The sequence below is a fragment of the Megascapheus bottae genome, chromosome X, assembly GCF_031878675.1.
Source record: "Megascapheus bottae isolate mThoBot1 chromosome X, mThoBot2.hap1, whole genome shotgun sequence".
In the NCBI taxonomy this organism is placed as follows: domain Eukaryota; kingdom Metazoa; phylum Chordata; class Mammalia; order Rodentia; family Geomyidae; genus Megascapheus; species Megascapheus bottae.
In genome coordinates this window covers 14,617,520-14,629,559 of record NC_143547.1, presented here as the reverse complement: position 1 = coordinate 14,629,559, position 12,040 = coordinate 14,617,520, and the positions used below count along the sequence as shown (strand labels likewise).

At 34.4% G+C, this 12,040-nt stretch overlaps 1 protein-coding gene across 1 annotated transcript in view; it reads right to left on the bottom strand.

The window, feature by feature from the left end:
* Il1rapl1 (interleukin 1 receptor accessory protein like 1) overlaps positions 1 to 12,040 on the bottom strand; it is a 1,176,498-nt gene that overhangs the window by 374,066 nt on the left and 790,392 nt on the right. The window lies entirely within an intron of this gene.

Sequence of the window (12,040 nt, the reverse complement as noted above, 5' to 3'; positions counted from 1 at the left end):
TTTCTATATCATCATTTTGGTATTTATAGGTAGACTGTCATATTCCTATAAATGTTTATCATATTGCCATGTTCTTAGCTAATAGAAATAGTAAAATACAATAGCCCATTGAAAAGTAAGGTCATTCAACTACTGCATTATAATATAGTATATATTCACTAATACACCATTTCACTCACCAAATGGTGCACTGCAATTGATATGATGGTCATGTTCTCTCTGTCATGTTCTATCTTTCTTACAGGATCAACCAGTTCAACCATGCCAGTCCTAATAATGAGTACCTTTCCACCTACTTTTCTGATTTCCTGTAGCTACAAAGTGAACTTTACAGAGTATCCCAACATTTGGGAACTTTGTGGGAAAATGAGCTTTCTGGCCAATCAAATATGAGTAAGAAATAATCAATGTAACTCTGGACCATCTAAAACATGAATAGGAACAAATAATATTGATTCTATATTGACAGGTTCTGCATCAGTGGATTCAACCAACCACAGAACAAAAATACTTTTAAAACATAAATTCTATGTTGAATTGTATAGATTGACTTTATCCCACAGTACTACTATGGGAGAGATAGTTGACTTTGTCCTAGTGAATCCTATGAGAAAGGCTCTCCACTTATGAAGGCAGAATGTAAATAAACATACAAATCAATACAACATGGAACATAATTTTTGCTTCTGAACAAAGTCCTTGGTAGAAGGCAGGAAAGCACCAGACTTATTTAAGTCACATGTGAAGTGTGCATTCCTGTAGTTCCCAGCATATTTACCTTTACTCTATTCCTTTTCGCAATATTTTAACCATTTTTAAATACTTTTCATTTTTTAAAGTTTTTAAAAAATGTATTGTCAGGATAATGTATAGAGGGGTTACATTTACAGTGGCCAGCTAGTGGGTGCAATACTTCTCACACATTGATACCCCTTCTCATGTTTTTGTCTCTATTTCCTTCCCCCACCCCTCCCAATCATCTTTTAAACATGTTTCTTTAAGAAAAGCTAAAGTGTGACATACATAGGGGTCATTGAAATTCTCAATTACTGACTGAATAACCCTATCAAATACTAATTATGTGCCAGGCTCATCACTAGGGCTCTGAGGGATGTAGAAGTGACTCATTACAGAGCTTATCACAACCTGTCCTCATACCATACGAAGCACAAACAGAAAGAAGATGTGTGCCTAGGTAGTGTGTGAGCAGGGCTATGCAGATGTTTGAATCATATTTGAGACATCACAGAGGAAATGGTCAGGCATTTCTTCAACAGTTTAGGAGAAAATATTTAGAATTGACCCGACAAGCACAAAAAATTGATCAACCCTGCCAAATTGTCCAGCGGAGTTTTTCTAACTTTGGGCTGCAAGGAAGCAATTATCTGCCTTGAAACAAATGCACCAATGGGACAAATTTAAGGCTCTTCAAACTTTGAGTATATAAACATTTGAAAATGTTTCTCTCAGCCCTTTTTCTTCATTTAGAGCAGTCGGTTAAAAAGAGTAATGTAAAAGTATTGAAATGGTACTAAAATGTCTGAAAGGGTATTAAATAGGCCTACATATGGTTACAATGGCTTTATTTCTAACCCAAATGCTTTATAGCATGCCTCATTTAGGATTAGATTCATGCCTAGCATGAATAAATGGGAAAACCTGTTACTTAATTATCCAAGTATAACAGGTGGTCTGACAGACTCAATTAAGGGGGTTTCTCGGTCTCATTACCAGAGAGGGTGACCTCTGGGCAGATTTTTCAGGCCCACCTGGATTCCCTAATAACTTTAGAACTGGAATATTTCAGTTGGTGTTTTTGAAAGGTTTAAGAGCCATAGTTTAAGGGGAGAAGAAAAAAAATATTGGGGAAAGCAATGCACAGGTAAGGTGACTAAACTATGAACGTATACCTATTCTTGGGCACATTTGTATATATACTTGAGCATTTGTACTTTGATGGGAAGTGCAAACTCACATCATTGATTTTCAACTGCTGAAGAAAGCCCAAGACATGCTATTATGCACCAGCAGTATATCCAAGGTACAAAACGAATGCTAAGACTGAAAACTGTGGCCTTTAGGAGACTTTCACAGATATCAGGACAGAGCTTAAATTGATGAGGAATAGGTAAAAAAAGGAAACATGTGCCACTGGACTGTACTTATATCAATATATTTTCTTAGGTGTGTAGTTGAAGGCTTAAGCTAGGAGTTAGTCTAAATTCATAAAAGGTCCACAAAATAATTCGGTATAAGACATGTGTGCTTCTCATGAGTCATCTTTCTGTACTGAAAATTATGTATGTTCTGTAAATGGTGTAAATACATAAATGGCCCTGAGCAGAAAAGATTTTCATTTCCAATGAAGGCTAGAGATGATTTCCTCTAGCTGAGAACATATTTGATCACCTTGGAAATTAGCCACGGAGGTATTAAAATTGACATGGAATGAAGAATAAGGTTAAGCCAGATAACTGGTTTCACCCACATTGATATACATTCATATGTTTATTACTTACTAAAATCTTGAAACTTTCTCTGAAGTTTATATAGATAAGAGATATATTTGTTGTCATTCATAGCTAGAGTGGATCATTTGTCCAAACATGCCCTTCCTACTCTTAAATGAGTAGCCAAATTAAAAGTGCCAGCTTTGTTCATCCATTTTGTTAGTTTCATCCTTTTCTACTCTACTAGTTAGCTGCTTATCCGAAAACTGAGCTGCTAAAACAAATTTCCATGTTGACATGTGGTAAAACAAGTTAATCCAGTCATAGCCCATATGCATTTAGCCAAAACATAAGCCATTACAGCCACAAACTTGAAGCAGTGCTTAAATGGTAATTTTGATGGATTACAAGAAGCCAAATGCAGACCAGCACAATAGACATGGATTCTGGGTAGACTTGACCCTTTGTTGGACTTGACCTTCAATAACTTTACCCCTTCTCTTCTCAGAGATGAGCAAAGATATATTTCTTGGTGCCTCTGGCAGGTGGAAAGGAAGAGTAAACATTGAGGGTGAATGGTCTCTATAACAAAGGTCTATTCTATAGGGGAATAAAAGCTTTATGGGAACTTCCCCAAATCTAGCTTCTTCTGTCCCTCCTGTCACACCAAAGAGCGTAAATAGAAAAACTTGGGAATGTCACAGTCCAACCCCACAGGCCCACAAAACCCCTGAGATTTAATTTAAGATTACAGAATGCTTCCCCTCTCCTACACTTTAACATCAAATCATCAAGACCCCACTAAATTATAGTGGATTACAGTTGAAAGGAAGGAAACATGCAGACTCATCTAAGAAATTCTTAGGAAAGACCAAAGAAAACTGGGGAGATAAACACAGGACGCTAGAGGAAATAAAAGCCTCTAGTAACTACAGCTGTAGAAAGCATTAAACACAATTCAACTCCTAGCCCCTTAATACAAAATGTTTGTAAGTCAACAAAAAAATTCAATATATTCCTAAAAGGAAGATAAAACACAGAAGAGATAAAGCAACAGAACCAGAGTCAGGTATGACACAGATGTTGAAATTATCATAAAGGGAATTTACAATGACTACATCACATCACTTTTACAATTAAGATTTAAAAATAGAAAAGTAAAAAAAAATTTAAAATAAAATGACTACAGTTTCCCCATATGTTTAGTTGTCATTTGTGGTTCTTCTTTTGAAGATTGTTCATTTATTCTTTTAGTGTTTAAAGTTTGAGCTTCTTACATTGTCTAAATATTAATTCCTTATCCAATGAATAAATGGAATAGATTTTCTCTCATTCTATAGATGTTCTTTTGATTCTGGCCCTAATTTCCTTTGCTGTGCAGAAGCTTTTCATTTTGATGCAATTGCATTTTTCAGGGAAATGCAAATCAAAACATTGAGATTCTTTCACACCTCAAATCAGAATGATTATCATCAAGAAATCAAAACCTGACAATATTGCAAGGATGGAGATATGGAAAGGTACCCACTGTTGAGGAGAGTATAAATTAGTACAGCCACTATGGAAATCCTAAGAGAACTATCATAATCATATGGTCCTGCTATGCCACTCATGAGCATGCCTCCGAAGAAATGCAAGTCAATCTGCATTTGAGGTAAGTACCTGAACATCCATATTTATAGCACCATTATTCACAAGAACTAATATATAGAATCAGTCTCGATTACTATCACAAGAATTCTAATAGATGGATTTTAGAGCAGTAACAATCTATTAATTTTAAAGACATGTCAGCTGCGATGTTGAATTATTGGAAATATTTTTATAATAATATTTAAAAACCCTTCAAAAAATCAAAGCAAAACAGATTATACTTTAGTCCTCATTTGCCTTCCATTGCCTCCTATCCTCTGTTGTAATAAATTTTTAGCCATGTTGAAATAAAACATTGTAAAAGCTCCGTTATACAACCTATCACAAAGAATTTCATTTTACGTTAATTATTTCAAGTAGTGAGTATACTTACTTGAAATCCAGGGATTGCTAGTGAGAACTTTAGTGGAGAAAATGATTATTAATATCAATGTACTTATTAAATGAATTGCTATATATGTAGAAAGGGTCCTGTAACTTTCAGTTTTATTTTTCTGGCGTCAAAACCTTGCTATGGCCTCTAGGCAGACTTTGAACTCACAATTGTCCTATTTTTGCCTCTTGAGTGAAGGAATAATAGGCATGAGTCATCATGCCTGGCTGACTCCATTTTCTTCCTTAAAATAATGGTTCATGTTTGTTATAGAAATATTCATTTATCAGCATATTGTCACAGTAATAATGCATGAAACCTTTTAATACAATCATTTCTAATTTATATTTTGAAGCTAAACAAACAGCTAAATTTGAGCTCAACCTTGTTCTACTGTGCAACTGCTATATGTAGTTCTGATAAAAAGAAAATGTCAGCTTTGAAGACTCGTCCAATAAGCAAAAAGTTTAAACCAGATTATAAAACCCAGTTTCACACACATTAAATGTTCCTTTAGGGAATAAATTCAAATTATAATATGAAAAAGAAAACATTAAAATTCTTTAACTGCTCTCTACATTTGTAAAAGCCAGGCATAAGTTTGTGTTAAAGGGCAGGTGTTTTCTTTTAGATCTCAGTTGGCAAACTTGCAACTCTAAATGAACTAATGGTATCATTTGAATTGAAATAGAACACGCATATCACCATGCAAATAGCTAAAGATTACAAAAGAAAAAGGTGGAGAAATTCTTTGTTAAAATATATAGAGGAAGCCGGGCATGGTGGCTCATGCCTGTAATCATAGCTACTCAGGAGCCTGAGATCTGAAGATAATGATTCTAAGCCAGCCCAGGCACTGAAGACCTTGAGACACATCTCCACTTTACCAGGAGAAAACTGGAAGTGGTGCTCTGGTTCAAGGGGTAGGGTGGTTGCCTTGAGCTGAAGAGCACTGGGGCAATGCACAAGCCCAGAGGTAGGGAGGTAACCTTGAGCTGAAGAGCTCAGGAACAGTGCCCAGGCCAAGAGTTCAAATCCCAGGACCGACCAATAAAAAATAGAGAAAAGAGTAAGAATATGATTAATGATAATGCTCTAATTTTATCTGCATTTATTTTCAGTTTTATTCAGAAGAATCACAAACAGACTGAATTCTTGTTCCTTCTATTTCTGAAATAAAATTTGACTGTTATCTCTTCTTTCTGGAATTTAAAACTGCTATTTTCTGATATTATTGATCACAATTAAAAACAAGTCAACTTAGAGTTTACATTATACTTTCCTTGCTTCATGTTCAAAATCTTGTTTAAGGAACTTATTCATGTAATATTTTTAATGAAATATTATTTGTCTTTGAAATTATAATACCAGGATGGCCTTAACAAATAGGTGATAATGTTGAAAAATCTGTTTAGAATCATCAGATATACTGATTTCTTTAGTTTTTATTATTTTTTGCCAGTCCTAGGGCTTGAACTCAGTGCCTAGACACTGTACTTGGGCTTTCTCAAGGCCAGCACTCTACCTCTTGAGCCACAGCTCCACTTCTGGCCTTTTCTCTGTATGTGGCAACCAAGGAATTAAACCCAGGGCTTCATGCATGCTAGGCAAGCACTCTATCACTAGACCACACTCCTGTTTCCTCATCAGCTAATTCAAAATATAAATTCATAAAGAAAGTTTGTGTTAGAGAAGATTAAAATATTTTACTCTACGCAATAAAAGAACTGACTTTTGAATGTTACTTTTAAGTTCAGACCAGGAAAAGAAACATTATATATATATATATATATATATATATATTTCCTTTATATATCATCTTCCAAAGATCCACAGAACATTTAGTTCACAAAATATTACTTGATGTGAAGCCAGGTGCAGTGGCTCATGCCTATAATCCTGGCTACTTAAGAGGCTGAGATCTGAGGATCGTGGTTCAAAAGCCAGAGAGGGCACTAAAAACCTGGAGACTCTTGCTATATTATTCTATGGCCCTTACATATCTTAATATGGATAACGACATAAGGTAGAAATATCAGGAAATGGATAATTGTAGCAACCTAGTGAGTTCCTAGCAATCAGACAAAAGGAGTCAACTACGGAACAAAATTCCTGTCAGAAAATGAGAGCTGGATTTCACAAAATTTATTTCAGATCTCAAAGAAGAGGGAAGAGTCAAAATGATTAACATTAAGATTCAATGTTCATACTAAAGAAGGATATAAAATTTGATTCTTTGCTCACACATGATTTTAAAAAAGTAGTATTCAAAAGCATTTTTTAATCATAGAATCACATAGGTATTTTTGCCTAAATGTCTTAAGTAGAGAGGAGTTAGGGACTGGCTAATTTAATTTTTTAGTCCATCACCCAGCCCTTTGTTTTGTCTCTCTAGACATGCAGAAGGATTCTAAAATCTATTCCTGCCAAACAGTTCTCTGTCATGGGAATTTGATTTAAACCAGCTTAGTTGCTATGGTGCCTAGTTTTCAGTTAATAGAAAAATACAGAATCAAAATAATATTCAATTTTTAGTATACACACAAATTTACTGTTTGTTGGCTTGTGTGACTTAAAAATGAAAAAGTACCTAATCTACAAACTCCGTGTGTGTGTGTGTGTGTGTGTGTGTGTGTGTGTGTGTGTGTATAGCACAAGAGATGGCATGATGCAATAGATTTTGGAGTTTAGTAAAAGAGACCAGAATTTGAATACTAGCTTTGTCATCTTAAAACTAGCTACAGTTAAAGTGGTAAAAACAGATCAAGATGCATTACACACATAAATTTCCTTGTTAAATTACAAACAAATACAATATATAATCTAAAATTAAGATAACAGAAGAGATAGGTTGGGAGTGGTGGGGGAGAATGTTGAAAGGTGTGACATTGATTAAGATGCAATGTATTCATAAACTGCCTCAGTGAATGGAAATTCTTTTGTATAATTAAAGATAAAAAAATTAAAGAAAAACTAGCTACTGTTATATATTTATTGTAGTATTTTCCATCTATTTTTCCATCTGCAAAATGATATTAATATTACGTACTTTTCAGGAATGTTATGAAAGTTAAAACAGTCTGTTAAAATTGTCTGTCACAATGGCTGGCATTTCAAAGATTTGTATACAGCCAGACCTGGGAGGGTGTGCCTGAAAAGTCAGCCATCAAAGGTCTGAGGTATTTAGATAGTCTAAGGTATATCTGAGCTAAATAGTTAATTCTAAGACAATCTATGCTATGAGACTCTGTGTGAAAAATACAATCAATCAATACATGGTTTGCATGGCCTGCTTAAATTTTAAAATAATTGGTGTGACATAGGTATATGTATTATATACACACATGTTCCTGGATTGCATGCTCTCAGGATTCATAAGGTTGAAACCCTAACAAAAGTACCTAAATACCTACTGTATTTTGAGACCAGATCTTTAAATAATGTTAAAATTATATCTTTGATATAGGCCTCATCCAATCTGATCACCATAAAAGGGGGAAATAGGATACTTCAAATGATATCAGGTGATACACATAGAGAAACGACTATGTAAAGACACAACAGGAAAATAACCAACTCTAAGACAAGGAGAAGTAGTATATTTGTAGCTGTAACAAAATAATTCTCTCTATTATCTGTTTGCTTTTATTTAGGACTCCTAAAGTGCAATGGCAGACCATCTTCTACTTTTTTCTGTTTAAGATGTTAATTCTCAATACTTATATAGCCTAACTTTAGTGAGGCTCAAGACATTTCAGATAATTTTGCCAGTAAATATTTCCAGATAAAAGAAATAACTTCCCTTTAGCTGAATGTATATAATTCAATAGAGCAAAGATGATGTATATGTGTATGTATAGCATAAATTTGTGTATAAAAATCCCTTGTTTCACTTTTAACTAGCTTATGTATGTAGAAATATAGATACTTGTTTTATTTAATAATATTTTATTTATTTATTTAATTAGTCATACAAATGGGTTTAAATTCAACACATTAATTTATAAGTACATTCATCTGTCAATCTTGAGAAAACTATGATTAATCTATTTATAAAATCACATGTCATTCATTGTGTTCCTCTTTATGTTTAAACTAATCAAAGATATGTATACACACATACATGCACACACACATGCAAATATATCTATATCTATATATCTATATATATCTTAAACTCGCCTGGGTGCTGTCCCTAAGCTCTTCAGCTCAAGACTACCGCCCTACCCCTGGGCCTAGGTGTTGTCCCTGACCTCTTCAGCTGAAGGCTACCACTCTACCCTTGAGCCAAGCCCCTTTACCCTTTTCTAGAGTTTAATTGGAGATGAGTCTCAGGTCCTTTTGTGCTGGGGCTAGCTTTAAACCTTGATCCTCAGAACTCAGCCTCCTGAGTAGCTAAGATGACAGGCGTGAGCCACTGTGCCTGGCTGGGTTTTCTTTTTGGTTGTTTTGTTTTTTTTTTTAATGTGAGGATTTTTGTAACTGTGCATTTGCTTGTTTTTGTTCTCAAACAAAACAAATTCCTATCAGGACTGTGCCTTAATCACAAATAATCATTAATAATTTTTTTTTTGCCAGTCCTGGGCTTAAGCTCAGGGCCTGAGCACTGTCCTTGGACTTTGGACTTTCTCAAGGCTAGAGCTCTACCACTGGAGCCTCAGCACCACTTCTGGCTTTTTTCTATGTATGTGGTACTGAGGAATCGAACCCGGGTCTTCATGCATGCTAGGCAAGCACTTTAACCACTAGGCCAAACTCCCAGCCCCGTCATTAATAATTATTTTAACAGGTATTAAGTATGTTCAGCCTTGCTCAGGAAAATGTTGAATAAAGATCATAGGCTGTTACTGTGCATATGGAACTAGCAATTTAATTGTGGGGATGAAATGTTTGTGTAGAAAAGCATTAAATTGTAATCTCTGTGTTATTGTGCAGAGACAGAGAACAAAAAATATTCTAGTAAGCTATATATCCTGAAGTATGATTGGATGGAAAAAAACATAAGAATAAACAGTATTGCAAGGGAGAGGAATTGTAGGAGAAACAATATAGAATTGTTTGAATGCAAAACAAGTATACATGAGTTATTACAATTCCACAGGATTAAAATGTTCTTCAGATGCTGGGAAATAGGGAAGGCATGAAGAACATGTAATGTTCAGAATATATACAAACCTTACAGAAAGATGAATATGACCAACATCAATACATATAACTGACATGACAGGTGAGAGCACTAAGTAAAAAAAATAATAATTGTGTATACCTTTCAAGAATGCATTAGTTTTATTCAAAGACCATTTATGCCTCTAACAGCTTGGTCTGAGGAAAAGGTCATTATTACGTATTTTGGGGAACTCAGAAGTACTTACTCTAAAGTGCATTGCTGTTGAAAGTGAAAATTTTACGCTTAGCACCTCTGGTCATAATTATGAGCTGCATAGATCCTTGGCAGGGAAGCAAGAAGTGAAAGGAAATGAAGCAGAACAAGCTTCCCCAAACTGATGATAGCTGATAGCTCAGGCTTCAATCTCACACTATTTTCACTAATTTCCCTGGTAAATGAAAAATATGTAATATTTTATTTCAGTTTAGCATTTTCTCTTTATTGAAAAGAAAAGCAGCTATGTGAGTGAATTTCACTCCCCACAGTGACCTATAATGGAGTCCCCCCAAAAAACCACATCTTGGGTTTTGAATCTATAGTGTTTCTGTGTTAGAATTCTATGGATTAACTGAGATTTCTAATAGCCGTTATATCCATAAGGCTGACCTGTAGACAATAGATGGCTCAGTCTCCTATACTGCCTCCCTGTTGTCTATTTCTTGCTGTTAGGTTGATCTCAGCTGAAAGATCTGAGGTCAGTGTTGAGGTTTACATAATCTTCCCCGCTTTCTCCCTCTAGAAGGTTTACTGCTGCATGTGATATGTTTTCCACTTTGCAAAAAGAAATGAAGATCACATTTTTATAAGAGTAATGTATTAAAAGTTATTTCAGTTGTATGTTTTAAAATAAATTTACATAAAGCTGAATTGATTTCAAGTAGCTTTTGCTAAATGTCTATTTCATAGAATGGATTATTATTTTTAAAAATAATACATTTTCAAATTGAAAAAAGCAAGTAAAATCATGAATGACAGACAATTCAGGCAATGATGGATCATTTGTAATTCCAGTTACTGAGGAGGTTGAGACCTGCAGGATAGCAGTGTGAAACCAGATGGGCAGAAATGTTTGAGAGACTTCATATCTAATTAGCCAAGAATAATTCAGGCTGAAGGTGTAGCTCGAGTGGTAGAGTACAAGCAGTGAGCAAATAAGATGAAAGAGCTTAAGGTTCTAAGTTCAAACACAGTTTGGGAAGGGTGGAGGGAAATGACACGAATATGAACAGTCATTGTTTGTGATGGAAGCTAGTAATAAGAGGAAAGGAGAAGGTGATGGATTATTGAATATAAAATTATATGCATAAACTATAATTATAAAATATACTAAAATTTTTAAATCAAGGAGCATGGTACAAAAGATAGCTAGATCAAAGTATATTATATATATATATATCTTTGCTAATGAAAATAATGAATGATTGTTGTCCTTAATTTACTATGTTATCTCTCATCTCTTTTGCTGTCCCTTGGTTATATCATATTGTTACATTATCTCACGTATTTTCCTGAAATAATCCTTCTTCTCATTTACTTATTTTATTTATAAAAGTTTACTATTTTTGAAAATTTAGCCGATGTATTTCAACATAACAGGGTTAAAGCAGGAAGAAAGAGAAACAGTTAAACATTCAAAATGGCAACTTCTATCTGGAGCTTTTATTTCAGATTTGGGTACATGTTTGTGGTCCTGTCTTCTGACCAGATCTAATCCTTAGACAGTGGTTGCTGAGACTCACTTAAAGGACAAATAACCTTCAAGATATATTTTTTAATCTAAAAGTTTACTTTCTTAAGTACCAGCAAAAGCAGAGGTTGTAGCCACTTAAGTATCAATGTAAAGCCCTTAGCATAAAGCATAGTCAAAAGGGCTTTACTGCTTGCATTAATAATAATGTGCTCTTAAGCAGCTATAAGAGCCAAAGTGGCTCTAGGAAGTAGCTGAGTCAGACATTTAGTTCCAGAAGGAATGTACAGCATAAAAACCAACCCAGAAACATGACTGCATATACAGTATTTTAAATGTTTTCACAGAACAAAAGTTCTGAGTAAATAAAGTGGTCTAACATTTTGAAATCATGGTAATACATTTATTTTTAGAGTGAGAGTCTGGGGCTAATTTAATATCTGTTATCCTTTTTTATTTTTTACCGTAATGTGAACACTCCTCTTCCTCATATAGTACTGAAATATTTTATCATGATCTTCCCTTGTCTTTATGTCTTGTGTTTTCCATATAAGGATTTAAGTAGAAGTGATCCATTTAAATACAAATATATCTACTCTAAACTGTAAGAAAATGGGGAAGCTGGACTAAACAGTTTAGATTTTTGTTTTTGTTTTTGTTTTTGGTCAGTCTTGGAACTTGAACACAGGGCCTGTGAAGTATCCCTAAGC